This window comes from Sus scrofa, chromosome 6 (assembly GCF_054392235.1).
Source record: "Sus scrofa isolate SSC_HxYL_T2T_F1_AM1 chromosome 6, Sscrofa_HxYL_maternal_Yorkshire_Landrace_v2.0, whole genome shotgun sequence".
Classification (NCBI taxonomy): Eukaryota; Metazoa; Chordata; class Mammalia; order Artiodactyla; family Suidae; genus Sus; species Sus scrofa.
In genome coordinates, this window is record NC_139388.1 from 112002129 (window position 1) to 112019345 (window position 17217).

The 17217-nt window shown below is 42.4% G+C and overlaps 1 long non-coding RNA gene across 1 annotated transcript in view; it reads right to left on the reverse strand.

The window, feature by feature from the left end:
- Nucleotides 1–17217, reverse strand: part of LOC106510680 (uncharacterized) — a 429859-nt gene that overhangs the window by 10277 nt on the left and 402365 nt on the right. The window lies entirely within an intron of this gene.

Genomic DNA, 17217 nt, shown 5'->3' on the forward strand with positions numbered 1-17217 from the left:
TTGAGGGAACAAGACACTCTGGAATTCTTAAAAGAATCCCAGACAAAAGAGCTGAGTCAGAGGTCAAATTTATGGATTACAATTAACAACCCCAAATTTATTCCTTTCCCTTGCCCCAGCAAGGGAAAAACAGAAAGTAGGGAGTTCCCATCATGGCTCAGAGGTTAACAAACCTTACTAGTATCCGTGAGGATGCAGGTACGATCCCTGGCCTCACTCAGTGGGTTAAGGATCTGGTGTTGCCGTGAGCTGTGGTGTAAGTCACAGAAGTTGCTTGGATCCCGAGTTGCTGTGGCTGGGGTGTAGGGCGGCAGCTACAGCTCTGATTATACCCCTAATCTGGGAACTTCCATATGCTGCAGGTGCAGCCATTTAAAAAGAAAAAATTGCAAACATTGGAGTTCCCTAGTGGCTCAGTGGGTTAAGGATCTCATGTTGTCACTGCTGTGGCTTGGGTTTGCCCCTGACTCAGGAATTTGCACATATCAAGGGCACAGCCCCCAAAAATAAATAAATAAGAATTAAAGAATAAATAAGAATTAAAGAATTACAGAATAAATAAGAATTAAAAAATAAAAATTGCAATTAAAAAAAAGAAAAACATAAAGGAGAATATAGAGTATTAGAACACAGAGGAAAGAAATGGGGAAGGTGTCAGGGAAAATCCATATAGTATAGATATATATCACACATATATATACACACGTATAATATATATACATATGTATGTGTATTATATACATATATACACACATACCTATATACACCATACATATATATGTGTATATATGCATATATCATACATGTATAATACATTTTTTGGAGGCAAGTAAAAGATGTGCATAGAGCTATACCCATCAAACAAGAATAAAATAAAAAGAAACCACACCACGGTTATGCAATGACACTAGGGCAAAGAAGGGAAGAAATTTCAATAGCTTTGAAAGGCAAATGGAAAAATCATCCTCAAGGAAGACAAGAGAGGGAACAGGAATACTTTCTCTAACTAATGTTTTACACTCACACAGTACTGAAAGAGAATAGAAATCTATGACAAGAGTTCTTAGATAGATCTGGATTGTTCTTTACTTAGAGTGAAACACTTTTTAACAATTACATTAGGATGCCACCTTCCCATCAGTGCGTTTTTATGCAGTTCCCACATTTTTCGCTATTAAAAGACAGCATGCTGACTCTATTACTTAAAGGCAAAATAATGTGAATGACAAAAGTAATTTGGATAAACAAAGATAAAAACAAGTAATGGAATGGAGAACATATGCAATGTGTATAAACTGACAATGGAATATTATTCAGGCTATCTAAAGAACTCTGACCAATAAGAAAAATATAATCCATCTAATAGGAAAATAGGCAAAGGGTGTGTGAAGACACAGGTTATTCTAAAAGAGGAAAAGGCAAATGTCTAGTGAATATATGAAATGATAATCAACCTCACTAATAATAAAAATTCAAATTTAAACAATGGGTTTGCATTCTGCTTCTGGAAAATAAAAAGTAGAAGTGCTTTTCTCTATCCCTCCTGCTAAGTACAGGTAACACTGGGCATTACTAATAAAATGAAAGGTAATGAGAAGGTAGCGAGAAGAAGGAAGACCAGCTAGAGACCCGAGAACCCAAGGACCAATGGGGCCGTGAGCCCCCTGGGTTTTCTTTTGGCCTCATCCATCCCAGACTAGGGGCTGGAGAAGTGGGTGCTTAAGAAATGCCAACAGGCATAGACAAAGAAGTCCAAGAAGAGCCTGCTCTTTCTGGTCGGAAGACCAGGAAAGGGAAACCTGGAGAGACAGAATACTTTTAGACAATAACTGGTCTACCCAGCTGGATTCCACAGGATACTGTGGCCCCATTTCACACCTCCAGCAGAGGCTGAGAGGGGAGCTGAAGCACCCCTCTGCACCCCGCAGCACCACCCCACATTGGTTGGTATCCGAGAAGGAAGTGAGGAGTCAGGCTTTCATCCCTACTTGAGGTAATGAACTGTCCACTTCCCCATTACAGGGGTACTTGCGGGTCCTGAACTTCCACCCCCACATGAGGACTCAACATCAAGAACATCTAAAGAACACTGGAACCTCATCTGTAAAAAAAAAAAACAAACCCAACTGGAAAATGGGCAAAAGACAGGAACAGATGCTTCATTAAAGTGTATATACAGATGGCCAGTAAGCACACATTAAACATCCCTGGCTTTAGAGAAATGCAAATTAAGACCATAAAGCAATGGAGTTCCTGTCGTGGCTCAGTGGTTAACGAACCTGACTACTATCCATGAGGATGTGAGTTTGATCCCTGGCCTTGCTCAGTGGGTTAGAGATCTAGCATTGCTGTGAGCTGTGATGTAGGTCGTAGATGCGGCTCTGATCCCGCATTGATGTGGCTGTGGTGTAGGCTGGCTTTAGCCCTGATTAGACCCCTAGCCTGGGAACTTCCATATGCCTCAGGTGCACCCATAAAAAGACAAAAAAAAAGACCGTGAAGCAACAAGAATGTGGAGAAAATGGATCTGTCAGAAACTCCTGGAGGGAAATGTAAAATGGTACAACCACTGTGAAAAAGAGTTTGGCAGTTTCTTAAAAAGCTAAATACTTACCATATGACCCAGCAGTTGCACTCTGGGCATTTATCCCAGAGAAGTGAAAATTTGTGTCCACCCCAAAACCTGTATATGCTGTTCAAAGGCAGCTTTATTAGCAATAGCTCCAAACTGGAAGCAATCACAATGTCCTATGACAGATGAATGAGTACACAAACAAGTAATCCACCTAAAGGAATACTACTCAGCAATAAAAAGGAACAAGCAATGATAAAAGCCATAACTTGGCTCTCAAGGGCTTTATGTAGAGTGGAAAATGCCAATCTCTAAGGTCATAAACTGCATGATCGCATTTATGTAATATTTTCAAAATGACACACAATTACAGAGGTGGAGAACAGATGAAGAGTTGCCAGGAGTCAGGGATGGTGGGCAGGTGTGATTTTAAGGGGAGCGGGGTGGGGGGGATCTGTGTGGTGATGGAATAGTTCTGTATCTTGGTTGTGGTATTGGTTATACGAACCCATAGATGTGGTCGGTGAGATAGACTATACACACTTTATACCAATGTCAATTTTCTAGCTCTGATGTGGTTCTGTCCTTATATAAGATATAGCCATTAGAGATACTGGATGAAGGGTACACAGATCTCTTCCATCTTTGCAACTTGCTGTGACTCTACAATTCCTCTGAAAGAAAAAGAAAAACCTCAGTGGGGTATGGTTTTTTGATCAGATTGGAAAACACTTTAACATTTGATAGAATCAGTCAATTCAATTTGGAAGAGGGCTAGAGAAGAGGGACAGTCATTCTGAAGGGTAGTTGATAATGTCTATGATTGCTAAACATGCACAATCTTCCAAGAGATTCTAGTGTTTCCTCTAAAGAGTCAGCCATGTGAAAGGACAGAGACATATAAGGACTCACTGTGATATTGCGTGAGGAGTGAAAAATGAGGACAGACTAAATGTCCGTCAAAAGGGAAAGATTAAGTAAATTATGATACAGTCATATAATGAAATATAGCAGTTAAAAAGAATTAATTACATTCCTATGTAGTAGCAAGATGAGATTTCAAAAATCCCCCCACAGTGTTAGATGAAAAAAGCCAATTACAAACGACATATATGGGATAATACCATTTTTAAAGCAAACACATAAAACAATACTATGTATTTCCTCTAGACAAATGTATATGAATATAAAAATATTAAAAGCAAAGTTATAAAATTCTTCAAAGTCCTAACTGTGCTCACACCTGATAAGGAGAAGAGGAGAACATAAGGAGATTATATTCATCAAGCATCACTGGGCTGATTAAAATTAATATGACCCTGCAATCATTTTTTATAAAGTCTGTTTTATTCTTTCATTGTACAAATAGTTCATCCCAAAACAGTGACTATTAATGTTTTGATCTTTTTCTTTTTGCCTTTTTTCCTGAGCATATTTTAACTGAGTTGTGATAGTGTATGCACGTGTGTGTGTGTGTGTGTGTGTGTGTGTGTGTGTGTGTGTGTGTGTAACTTTGAACATAGCCTTTTAGAAATCTAACATAAGCATTGCTTCCTGGTATAAACACTGCAAAGAGATTACAACAAAACCTATCATTTATTGAGCACCAAAGATTCACCAAGTTTGGGTCCTAGGTGTATTACACACGCATTATTCCTAAATCTTACCACAATCCTAAAAGTTGTTACTCTCCTCATTTTGCTAAACTGAAGATAAAACTGAGGGTAGAAGAGTTTAAACAATAGGTCTACGGTCACGAATGTGGCCTGGATCCCCATCCAGGTGAGGTGTCTTCAAAGCTCATGCTGGCTTGCTGAGCCTAGCAGTCTTCATCCTGTGGGTTAGTCTGACAAACATTAAAGCTGGAACACTTCCACAAAGCCACTTGTGGAAATTCCCATGATTCCCTGCCAATTTGACAGATGAACCAAGGAAGTAAACAGCACAACTGCCTTTCCTTAGAAGGGGAAGGGGAATGTTACAGCAAGATTTTCCCTCAAGTAGCCAAAGTTTGATAAATACCACTACACCACTGCCTATCTCAGGAAAGAGCTGAAGGAAGTAATAGATGATGGCTGACAACAGCCAACAGCCGAGAGAGAATATGAATAGCCTCCCTTGATAGACAGCCCTCAGAAAGATTTGATGAATAGTCTCACATTGCCTTCTAGGTCCTTGCTCTAACTGCAGCAACAACAACAACAGCAGCAGCAGCTAAAACTTATACTGATGTGCCAAGCAGTGTTTGAAGCACTGTTTTATATAAACTCATTTAATTCTTCGCGGTGCCAACTTACATATAATACTAACAGGGATAGAATAAGACAATTACATCATGCATAGCATAATATTGTCAGAAGCAAGGATTTTACCTCCAAGTACCATAATTTAAAAAAAATCAGCCAATTTCTCTTATTAGCACACAGGCTCCACTCAAAGCCCTTCACAGCTCACAGTCATCCACAGACCTGCAGGGAAGAAAAGAGGACACCAGCTTTCCGATGTGTGACTGCAATGCCATCATCTCTGCCTGTTCTGTGCAGGGGCTGTGCTAAGTCTGTCTGTGCAGGCTGAGGGGCAGCCATGACATTAATATGTATTGCCCCATTTAGCATTTGCAGCCTGAATGGCAATTCTGAATGATCTTTAACTGGGACACAGATAAATTGCTGATCTCAAGGCAGGGGTCAGTCCTGTGGTCCACGTGATGAGCACGGTACTGAGCAGGGAAAACTGGCCAATCTAATACTGCACATCTTATCTATTGTATTTATGATTTAATTCCACACAGGTGTTGACTGTTAGTGATATGCTCCCTTGCCCTGAAGAAATAGTTATGCAAAAAGAGAAAGAAGGAGCAAGAAAAAGTACTCTATCAGCTTCACTTACCTCCTTGGGGAATTAGAAATGTATTTTCTCTCCCTAAAGGATGATCTTTTGAGAAATAAAAACTCTACTTCCAAATAATAGTTGACCCAAATTAGCTCCATTTATCCTTTGGAGATGTTAAATATCATGTGTTTTCTCTACTTAAGAAATAAGGAGATTAGTGGCTTGCCCTCCCTTGCACAATCAAAAGTCAGTTCTAGGAGGTCTTTGACCCCAAGACCAGACGGTTCAGCTAAAGTAAGTGAAAGGTTGAGCAATGATCTAGCTTACTTGAGCAGTATACAAACAGCCAGTACAGGTCACAGGGGCCAGAATTCCATCAGGACCAGAGTTCCTTTGGAATCTCAATCCGTAGATATCTTCCCAAATGCTCTAGAAGAGAGATTCACACTCCAGAAGGGCATGTCCCTCACAATAAGCATATCAGAATTTCAGGGAAGATGGGGTGGGGGTGGGGGATGGGGGGAGAGTTGGAAGACGCAAGTCAATTTCATAATGCAATTTTATATATGAAAAAGGAAAGGAGATGCCTATTGATTTCCTACATGAAGGTAAGTAATCACAATCAAAGTCTCTTTAAAGAGAGCAGGACATTTTGCTTTCAAAATAGGGCTGTTGACTTAGAAATATTGCTCTAAAGCTTAAACTTTCAAGTCTAAATTGACGCTCCATGTGTAGGAAGCTCAGAGATTAGGTATGCAGGCTTTGGAGCCAGACTGTCTGGGTTCAAATCCTGGTTCTGTTGTCTGTATGACATTGGCAAGTTGCCTTAAAGTTCCTAAACCTTCATTTCCTCACTTGCAAAGTGGAGATATAGTAGTAAGACTTCATTATAAGGTGTCATGGGAATTAAATGGTATGATACATGCTAAGGTATGTGGAAGTGTTAGACACTTAGGAAATGGTCAATGATCGTAACTATTATTCCTAGACATCATTCTTTTTTTGATTTCCTGTTTTTCTCTGGTTCCGTTCAATCTTTCAAGGAACTTCAAGTTCTTGTCAAATGTTCAGTCTTGTTCCAAATGTATTTTCTCTGGTTCTAAGAAATATATAGGCATAGTGAAGTTCATCAGACATAATGTACCATGTGTTCTGTGCACCTCTCCATATTTATAATGAATAAACATTTGAAACAAACAAAAAATGTTCTTCTCACCCACCGTGGAGTAGACATAGTTGCCTACCCAACATCTATTCTCCAGTGGCCAGGGGTTCCCTTATTAATGGAACCCCTGGCCAACCTCCTAATGCCTTGTACTTCAGAGGAAATGAAACCTCATCCCCAGCTATAGGGGATGGATCCTGGGTCATTTAAACCAACCGTGCAACCATTTCCCATGCTGAATCTCAGACAGACGTGAGAGAAAAACATGATTCTCTTCGTTAATCATACGCCCATACTGTTGGTGTTTGTGGGAAGACGTGTGTGAACAACACTCCAGCAAACCCCACACAGGTCCAAGTGAAAGCCACTTCTTTTAAATTTCTATTCCTTTCCCTTCCTCTATTTCCAACCCCCAAATGATTCTTTTTCTCTCTGTTTCTCAGTTCCATTTGGATAAAACACATAACTGTTTTCCATGAGGCAAAAATAAAGTAAAATTAGAAGTAGACATGTGACATGTGGAAAAGTTATTGAGGCTCTTCTACATTTACTCCTAAGAAAAGACACAAAGGAAGAGATATCCTGTCTTTCTTTCGTCATTGTCTTGTCTGGATGCGAGCCCTGGGACTGCTGTTGCCACCTTAAAACCATGAAGACAGACCATGGGAGGGCAAAGCAGATAGACAGAAGGGGACACAGTAGAAGGGTGATAAGAACCTGGGGCTTTGATTACGTGCTGAGCCACTGATGGTACCAGTAGGAAGCCCTTAGTGCCACTGGACTTACGTGAATTGATTTCCTACTGCTTAACCCAGGGTGAGTTGGCATTCTCTATTCTTTATCTCCAAAAGTATACTAATACACAGCATGTAAAATCCACATTAGAATATCTTAAAGAAGAAGTCAGAAGGTTTCCCTTATGGTCCTAATATCACCCTTGATGTCCCTCAAAAACCCCTTTTATTCACATCAACTTTTTTTTTTTTTTTCTTTTGCCTTTTCTAGGGCCGCTCCCATGGCATATGGAGGTTCCCAGGCTAGAGGTTGAATCGGAGCTGTAGCCGCCGACCTACACCACAGTCACAGCAACGCCAGATCTGAGCCGCGTCTGCTACCTACACCACAGCTCATGGCAACACTGGATCCTTAACCCATTGAGCAGGTCCAGGGATCAAAGCCGCAACCTCATGGTTCCTAGTTGGATTCGTTAACCACTGAGCCACGACGGGAACTCCCACATCAACTCTAAAGTAATCCTAACTATTCAAACTATGTCTGAATCCAAACTCTTCTCCCCATCTCTGCTGCTAATCCACTCTAATCCAGACCCTGCCATCTCTCTCCTGTCCCACAGCAACAGCCTCATAGCTGCACTATCTGTATCATGCTTGTCCCACTCTGCAATCTGTTTCTTTCCAAATTGAGATAAAATTCACCCTATTAACCTTTAAGGTGTACAGTACAGTAGGTTTTTCATCTATTACCAATGTTGTAAAACCAATCAACACTCTCATTCTTTTATCACCACCCCCCAGAAGAAACCCATACCCACTAAATGCTCCCCAGCCCCTGGCAGTCACTAATATAATCCATTCTGAGTGCAGGAGCTGGAGTGATATTTTCCAAAGATAAATCAGCTCATGCCACCTCTCTGCTTAAAATTGTTCAGTGGCCTTGAATAACATTTATTTATTTATTTATTTCTCTCTCTCTCTTTTTTTTGGGGGGGGGGGGCGTGCACCTGCAGTATACGGAAGTTCCCAGGCTAAGGGTCAAATGGAAGCTGTAGCTGCTGGCCTGTGCCACAGCCACAGCCACAGCAACTCAGTACCTGAGCCACATCTTCAACTTACACCACAGCTCATGGCAATGCTGGATACTTAACCTACTGAGCAAGTCTAGGGATGGAACCTGTGTCCTCATGGGCACTACTTGGGTTCACCACCGTTGAGGCATGACAGGAACTCCCACATTTAAATGCCATAGCCTGACCTAGAAGACCATTCATGACCTGTCTCCCTCTCCAATTTCATCTTGCACTCTTCTCCCACTCGCTTGCCAGGTTCTGGCCACAAGCCTTCTCACACTTTTCAGACAAACCAGTTCATACTTCCTTCAGGGCCTTTTTGTCCTTGTTCTCACTCCTCAGATGCTCTTTCTTACTTTTCTAATCAGTGCCATCTCATCATTCAAGTTGCATCTCAAATGTCGCCTCTCCAATGGGTCTTCTTTGCCCCACTGCTCTTTGGCATCACTCCTTTTAATTTTCCTCAAAACACTTATCACTCTTGGAAATTATGATGTGCACATTTATTTTTAAAAAGTAACTGAACTCCACGGTTTATTCAGATTTCCTTAGTTTTTGCCTAATGTCCTTTTCTCTTCTAGGACCCTCACCAGGGATTCCACATTGCACTCACTTGCCACGTTCTCAAGCTTTCTTTGTTTTTGATGACCTTGACAGTGTCGCAGAGCTCCGGCCAAGTATTTTGTAGGATGCCTCTTTATAGAAATTTGTTTGATGTTTTTCTTATCATCAGACTGGGCATGTGGGTTTAGGGGATATAGCATAGAAAAAAGTGCTATTTCATTCACATCGCACTCATTTTTTTTGTTTTTTATTTTTTACTTTTTATTTTTATTTTTTGTCTTTTGTCTTTACAGGGCTGCACCTGCAGCATATGGAGGTTCCCAGGCTAGGGGTCAAATTGGAGCTGTAGCCGCCAGCCTATGCCAGAGCCACAGCAATGTGGGATACGAGCCCCAACTGCAACCTACACCACAGCTCACGGCAACACCAGATCCTTAACCCACTGAGCAAGGCCAGGGATCAAAGCTGTAACCTCATGGTTCCTAGTCAGATTCGTTTCTGCTGCACTACGACGGGAACTCCCCACATTCATTTTTTAAAAATTAGTTGGTCACCTATCTCTCCCACTGTTAAAATGTTGAGCTCCATAAAAGCAGGAACTGTTCTGCTCATAGCTTTATTCCTAGAATCTAAAATAGCATCTAGCACACAGTAAGCCTCTTTAATTACGGGCTGATTGAGTTAATGGATAAACTAATAGAAAAAAATGACCGATACACTGCCTTTACCCATGCATTTCATTGTTTGGCATGTGAAATGAAATGCGGGTAAAGAAGATTTGTTGAGCATAGGTCAAAGGCACTAAAACCCTTTCAAATAATCTGGCATATCCATGAGATAAATCTAAACCCTCATGTGAATAAATAATTAACCCAAGGCCAATGACACACTCAAAATCATTAATGAAAATTGATTTTCCTTCTCAGTGGGGCTGCTTCTCTCAGCCGCTCCACAATCCCATCTGCAGAGTCAGCCAGGATTCATTATTTTCACTCATTTCTACCCAAGGTCTTCTTCTTCCTGAATGATGCTAGCCTCTGTGAATTTAAAAAAAAAAAAAAAAAAAAAAGATATTTGACTTGGTTGACCTATTCATGAAAAGGGTATGAGTGCTTTCATGTAGGTAAGTTTCAGAAAGCAGTAAGTCTCCTCAGAACAATGAGCTAAAACATGATGGGAAGCTTGGCTTGCCCTGTAAAGAAAGCAGGGAGAAGATTACTGAGCCCCCGTGGCAGAATCAAGGTCTCTGCCAACTGATTTCATGGATGTACGGGAGCAGGAGGAGCCTGTCGGCAGCCAGCTAAATGCCTTTCCAGGAACATGGTGGAAACTGATTAAATATATATGCAATCACATGAATTGATAGAGGGAACCTGAGGGATGTCTCCAGCCATTAGAACACCAAACACCAATGGGGTCTCCCTAGCGGTCATGAGGGAAGTTCATTTTCTGGCACAAGCTCTCAGAGAATGAAATCCCCGAAAGGAAGAACTATTTGTATTCCATTCAGATTTCATTTAACCTTTTTCTTTTGGAAGCCCCAGGAAGCAAAGGCACATTTGTCAAGGCTTCAGGATGAATGAGGAAAGCTTTTCTGCATTAAACTTGCAGATATTCAGAAGGACTTACTGGAAAGGCAGCCCTGGGGTGGGAGTAGGAAGACATTCACCCTAGCTGGCCAGGCACTTGGAGTCTCAGCTATAATCACCTCCAATGAGCCGATTTCTTAACTGTGCATAATCCCCCAGTCAATTGATTTGAACATGAATTCTCCTAGGTAATTAACTGTGTTGAGTATTTCTGGTCAGAATATTTATTTTTCCTAAATATCCCTCAGAATATTGTGATTTATAGGTGAAATATTACCAAGTTATAGAAGAAATTTAACTAACGTTATCTCATTTAATTAATACCATTGTGACATATTTTGTCTCCTTGAATCTATGATGCCTTCAATGGTAGCGTTACGGATTTTTTTTTTTTTTAATTTAAAAATTTTCTTGTCTTTTGTCTTTTTAGGGCCGCACCCGTGGCATATGGAAGTTCCGAATCAGAGCTGCAGCTGCCGGCCTACACCACAGCCACAGCAACTCGGGATCCGAACCACTTCTGTGACCTACACCACAGCTCACAGCAACACCATGTCCTTAATCCACTGAGCAAGGCCAAAGATCGAACCCACATTCTCATGGATACTAGTCAGATTTGTTAACCACCAAGCCACGATGGGAACGCTCCACTATAGATTTAATACACAGCATTTGGGGAAGAAAGAAAACAATCACAAGAAGACACATCCCAATTTCAGAAATGTTAATATGTGGGGAAATTTACAATATGGAGCCGAAATTTGGGATGTCAACACCAAGCGAGTGCTGGCAGACACTGAGAATTCCCAATGAATTCAGTCTTCAAAGCCCATTCATCTCTCTGGTAACCATGAAACCTCTTGGGAACTGGCATCAGTGTTTAGAATTACAGATTTCCTAGGACTCCTCAAACTGAGCTGGGCTTGGAGGCAGCCTGGAAGACCATCTTGGGGCCACCTCCCCTCCCATCCCTCTACTTGCTCAGACAGGACAGTAGTGCAGTAGCCCCCTCCATTCATAAGCCCACCCCCAAAAGGCACAAGAATTCAACCCAGCTGCCACTGCTGGCCACTTCTCTGTTCCTCACCTATCCAGTTTCTCACTTTGACCAGCACTATCCCCACCTTTCATGAATTCTCTAAGCTCCCTTCTGCGTATTCATTCAGCCTTCAGTTCCCATGGTCCTCCAAATTACAGCCTGTACAGTAATCCTAATAACACTGCCATTTTTACCCAAGGTATACAGTCTTCCTCTCTTACAACCAAAGAAGAATTTTGGGATTTTCCATGTTTGGTATAGCATTATAAAGCACCACCAACACTATCATATCAACAGCTAGCATTTATTGAGCACTTACTGTGTGCCAGACACTGCATGATGTGTATGATCTCATAATTCACTACAACAACACTCTGAGTCAGATATGTTATTATCCTCTCTTGCAAATGAGGAGAATGAAGCCTAGTGGGTAGGTCCCTTGTCCACGTTGACACAGCTAGAAAAGGAAAGGTTAGGACTCTACCAGATCAGCCTGGCTGCAGGGAGCAACCTCACAACCAGTGCTCTGGATGACCTTGCCTCTGCCAGAGGTCTGAAGCTGTTGTACAAATAGCTCCTGTGGTTGGGCTCCTTGGTTAGATGGAGAGGTGAAGGAGAGAGAGGATCTGAGGACCAAGCTCAGGGTCCCACCTTGGGTAAGAAGGTAGCAGCAGCATCCTTCTTCACCCATGTTGGAAATTCAGGAGAAGGTGTGAATCCTTTCTCCCTTCCCCAACACTGTTCAAAGCCCCCATTGAGCTCTGACAGTTTTATTTGTTTCAGGACCATTAGAACTTCAAGAACCACACAAAGGTTACTATTCATTTCGAGACCTTCCAAAGCTCCCAAGCCTATGCTTTCAGGAAGCCTTGAATCCTCATCTTAGAAGGTGCCCATCAGGATTATTAAATGTGTGCTCTTCTGGCTACACTGTGCTGCAAACGGAGGTTTTTACACCACACCCAAAAATCCTATCAGCTGGGGAGGAAATGAATGTCTAGATTGTTCAATGTTTGGCCCTGGCTTTTTGAAAAAGCCCACAGGTAAGTTTCACTGGTAGGAGGAAAGAATTGATGTTAAAGTCCCCAGGCAGAAGCAGTGAGAGCGGAAACTGAGTCAAAGACCTCTCCATGTATTTCTTCTTTAAAAGAATCAGCCTGGCCAAAGCACCTCTGGGATGACTCACAGATCGCTGCCTTCGGCCCAGGCCTGAGCCTCGCCTGCCTGCTGGGTTTTCAGAGTTTCTGGTGAAGCCTTCAGTGTGCCATGCAGGAAGTGAGGTCATGATTGCTTTGGCATTTTGGGTGGTGTTTATCCCCTGGTAGCGGCTGAAGTTTATCAGCAGGCTTAGCCTTTGCACTTTGAGAAACCAACTATTATCTCACTCACAATTTAGAATAATAAAAAAGTCCATGGCAGAAAAGCATGCAGTAAGTAAAGATAAAGAACAAACGGGGGGGAATCCAGCGTTGCTGGGGATATTGGCCTCCAGAGCACACATCCTATCCATGGCCTCGGGGGCCAGCAAGAAAGATCCCCTGCAGTGGTAACGAACCTGACTAGGATCCATGGGGACGCCGGTTCAATCCCTGGCCTTGCTTGGTGGGTTAAGGATCTGGCATTGCTGTGAGCTGTGGGGTAAGTCGAAGATGTGCCTCGGATCCTACATTGCCGTGGCTGTAGTGTAGGCCAGCAGCTGCAGCTCCGATTCGCCCCCTAGTCTGGGAACCTCCATATGCTTCAGGTGCAGCCCTAAAAAGCAAAAAAAAAAAAAAAAAAAAAAAAAAGAGAGAGAGAGAGAGAGAAGAAAAATTCCCCTGCATCTGATATTAGCTTTCAGTTAAGAAAAAAATTAGAGGGAGAAATTTAGGAGCAGAGAAAGAGAATGTAATATGATATTTTCAGTTAATTGTTTAGGTATAGCTGCTTCCTGAAGTGACCTGCCGTAGGACACGGTTTTAGGGAGACCACATGTGCTTCATCCTGGAGGCTTGTTTCCTCCCTGGGAGCTGTAATCAGAGCAGTTAAACGTTGGAACACCCTCTGCAGTAGTTGCTGGAACTGACTTAAAGGACCTGGGGACTGCTGGTCAGGGAGTTGGCACAGAGGTTTTCAGCACCAGGCGTGGCACCAATTGGACTTTTTTTTTTAACTGCCACACCTGCAGCATATGGAGGTTCCCAGGCCAGGGTCAAATTGGAGCAGCAGCTGCTGGCCTACACCACAGCTACAGCAACACCAGATCCGAGCCACATCTGCGACCTACACCACAGCTTGAGGCCATGCCAGATCCTTAACCCACTGAGTGAGGCCAGGGATCAAACCCACATCCTCACAGACACTGTGTTGTGTTCTTAACCCACCAAGCTACAACGGGAACTCCTGGATTTCTGATTTGGTTCTAAGTCTGAGATTCTATGAGCATTATAAATACACCGAGAGTCAGGGTTGTTATCCTATAACACTTTCCCCTGGAGGGATCTCAGACTAAAAAGAATGTAACTGCACAAAAAAAGTCATTGCAAACCTTACTTTAAATAGCCAAAGCGATGGAAAAGTAACACAATGTTGTCATTGAAATGATCTAAGATTAGTTAAATAACTGAGCCACTATATTATTGTTAACTGGAAAGCACACACATAGATGAAGATGTTAAATAACTTGATAATTTATAGTCATTCAAGCAAGTGGGAAGGATTTATGCAAACACAGGGATTCTGGACTGATTTCTTCAAAGACCTTTGCTTTTTTTTTTTTAATTTTATTATTTAAAAAAATTTTTTTCTTGCTTTTTACGGCTGTACCCGTGGCATATGGGAGGTTCCCAGGCTAGGGGTCGAATCAGAGCTGTAGCCACAGGCCCACACCACAGCCACAGCAATGCCAGATCAGGGCGCATCTATGACCTACACCACGGCAACACCTGATCCTTAACCCACTGAATGGGGCCAGGGATTGAACCTGCAACCTCATGGTTACTAGTCAGATTCGTTTCCACTGCACCACAACTGAAACTCCTGCTTTGCTTTTTTTAAAAACTGGAATATATTGTGGGATTTCGAGTACATGGTTATAAACCCAAAAATATATATTTATATTTACAGTTTTAGGACTATTGTTAAAATAATTGTTAAAAAAGATTGAGGGTACATGATGCTGAAAGACAAAAGTTCGAAATAAAATGCGGACCTTATGAATTATCCTGTGGACTTGATGCTCAGAGTGAGAGGATCACAGCCCACAGTAGGATCAGGACATTCCAAAGGGACACAAAGCCTCTTAGTGGGTCAGTTTGACCCTGTCCAGGCCTGGGGTCTCCTCTGCTGCCTCCATCCACAGAGGGTCAGAGTTGCAGAATGGAAGCTTGTGACAGTGACTATAGAAAGTGTGCAGCGGTGGCTAAAGTGTTAGGTGTAGAGTCAAGCAAAGCACATTAAACCTCTTATCTGCATCTTGTTAGTTCCGTCACTTTGGGTGAGTTGATTAATCTCTCTAAACCCCAGTTACCCTGTGAGATTATTGTGAATATTAAATGCATCTATGGGTGGCCAATTCACTAATAGCCTAACTTTTCATTACCCATTGGGCCCTCAGGTCCTCACAGCCTTCTTTTTCTGGTTTGATAGATTCATTCTTAAAACACCTTCAAATCCCTTTTCCTTGTCTCTCCATTGTCCTGGTCGAGGAAGCCCCAACTGGAATGGACCCATCAAGCCATGCTTAGGGTTTCATCCTGATTCTCCCACTTAATGGGTGGAAGAAATCCTTCACACAAACTTCACACATTTCCCTCAGCTCTCAGCACCATTGGATTCAACTGGCTGCTCTCTCTCTGATTTCTTAATACTTTAAAATATACTTTAAAGCTCTCAGCTTCATTGTTTAAATTAAAATTAGGTTTCTTTTGTTTTTTGTTTTTTCCTTTTCAAAGGACAATGATATGACTTTTTACAGAAGCTGGAAATAATGATTCTACCAAAGAGCAAACCCTTCAGAACATGGAAGGTCCTTCCAGTTTTGGATAGAATCCTTCTCGCCCTGTCTTCTTTGTGTGTGTGTGTGTGTGTGTGTGTGTTTGCCTTTTCTAGGAGGCATACATATGGAGGTTTCCAGGCTAGGGGTCTCATCGGAGCTGTAGCCACTGGCCTAGGTCAGAGCCACAGCAACAGGGGATCCGAGCTATGTCTGTGGCCTACACCACAGCGCAGGGCAACGCCGGATCTTTAACCCACTGAGCAAGGCCAGGGATTGAACCCGCAACCTCATGGTTCGTGGTCGGATTCGTTAACCACTGAGCCATGACGGCAACTCCTTGCCCTGTCTTAAATAAAGGACCGATGTTCTCACCATAAATTCTAGAGTTTCAGAACTCTGATTCCTGGGGACTGAAGAAAACTCAAGGCGAGGCAAGGTCAGCAGTCCCGGTAATCCTCTGTGTCAGCCTCCAAGCTGGCCATCAGCTGACTCCTCTTCATTACTCTTCAAAGGCTCGAGAAGTGGATGGATTCCACCGGCGAATCACAGGACTTCAGAGAGATTTATAAATACCTAGTTGGTTTTCTTTCAGTTTCCACCGAGGTCTGAGTGGGTGGGGGAGGGGTTGGGGACTGCCCAGTCTCTAGGGTGTTGACTGACAGGGAGCAGACGTGATTCATGGGCCTGGCCTCTGTGAGAGAAACTCTCGGGCCAATGCTAGCAACTGCACTTTCACAAGTGCTCCTCCAGGGCACTTTCTGTCTGCAAATGTCTGCCTTCATTTGGAAAGGTTCTTTTTTTTCCATGTCTTTCACAGCTATGGTAATTTCTAGCTCTAGGAAAGGGGATGAGGGAGTTCATGTCTTGCCAGGGGTCCTGGAGGAAAATGAAACCGTCCTTGAAAATGAGTTACTTGCACTGTGCATTCATGGCGTAAGTAAAAGCTGAATGATAATGGGAAGAGTTACTCATGTACCGTAACAGACACTCACTCCATCTGGCCTCTTCGTGCCCACATAGTTCCTTACACTAAATGAGGTTAATGGGAATTAATACATATGTATTAGGGAAAGAAGAGCCCCTGGGGACATGCACTAAGTATCAGTAGAGGGCTCTTCCCTAGGTAGACAACAAGGGTGCCTGGGGAAGCACTGAGTAATGGTGGAGAGATGAATTGCATATAGACTAGTCAATGTCTTGCCAATTAAGCTTCCTGAATAGGATATCTCTGAGAAAAATGCTGGCATCAAAGCAGTTCAAAGCGTTGCTTTTTACTCTGCTATTTCACAGGGCACTTTCTCTCCACTTGGACTTTCCTACAAATAGACAGTAGCAAGATTTTTTTTTCAACTTACAAGAAAAAAAAATCCTTTGAAATTGTATCTGTAAGAACAGTGGTCCCCGAGTAGGAAAACCAGGCATTGCACGAGGTGATGCTTGATAAAGAATGTCCCTAAAATGTGTGGCCAAGCTGTGAATTTCTACCTGTCCATTAAGAGTAGAATATCTGAGCAGATATTCTTGCATACTATCTCTCCTACTCATATCAGGGCTACCTCTAGTCCATGCTCTTAATTATTTATATCATGCCCACATTGTGAAATATATATCATGCATTATGAGCATTAGACGGTGCATCTCCATGGCTTATATCACAGTACTCTATCAACCCA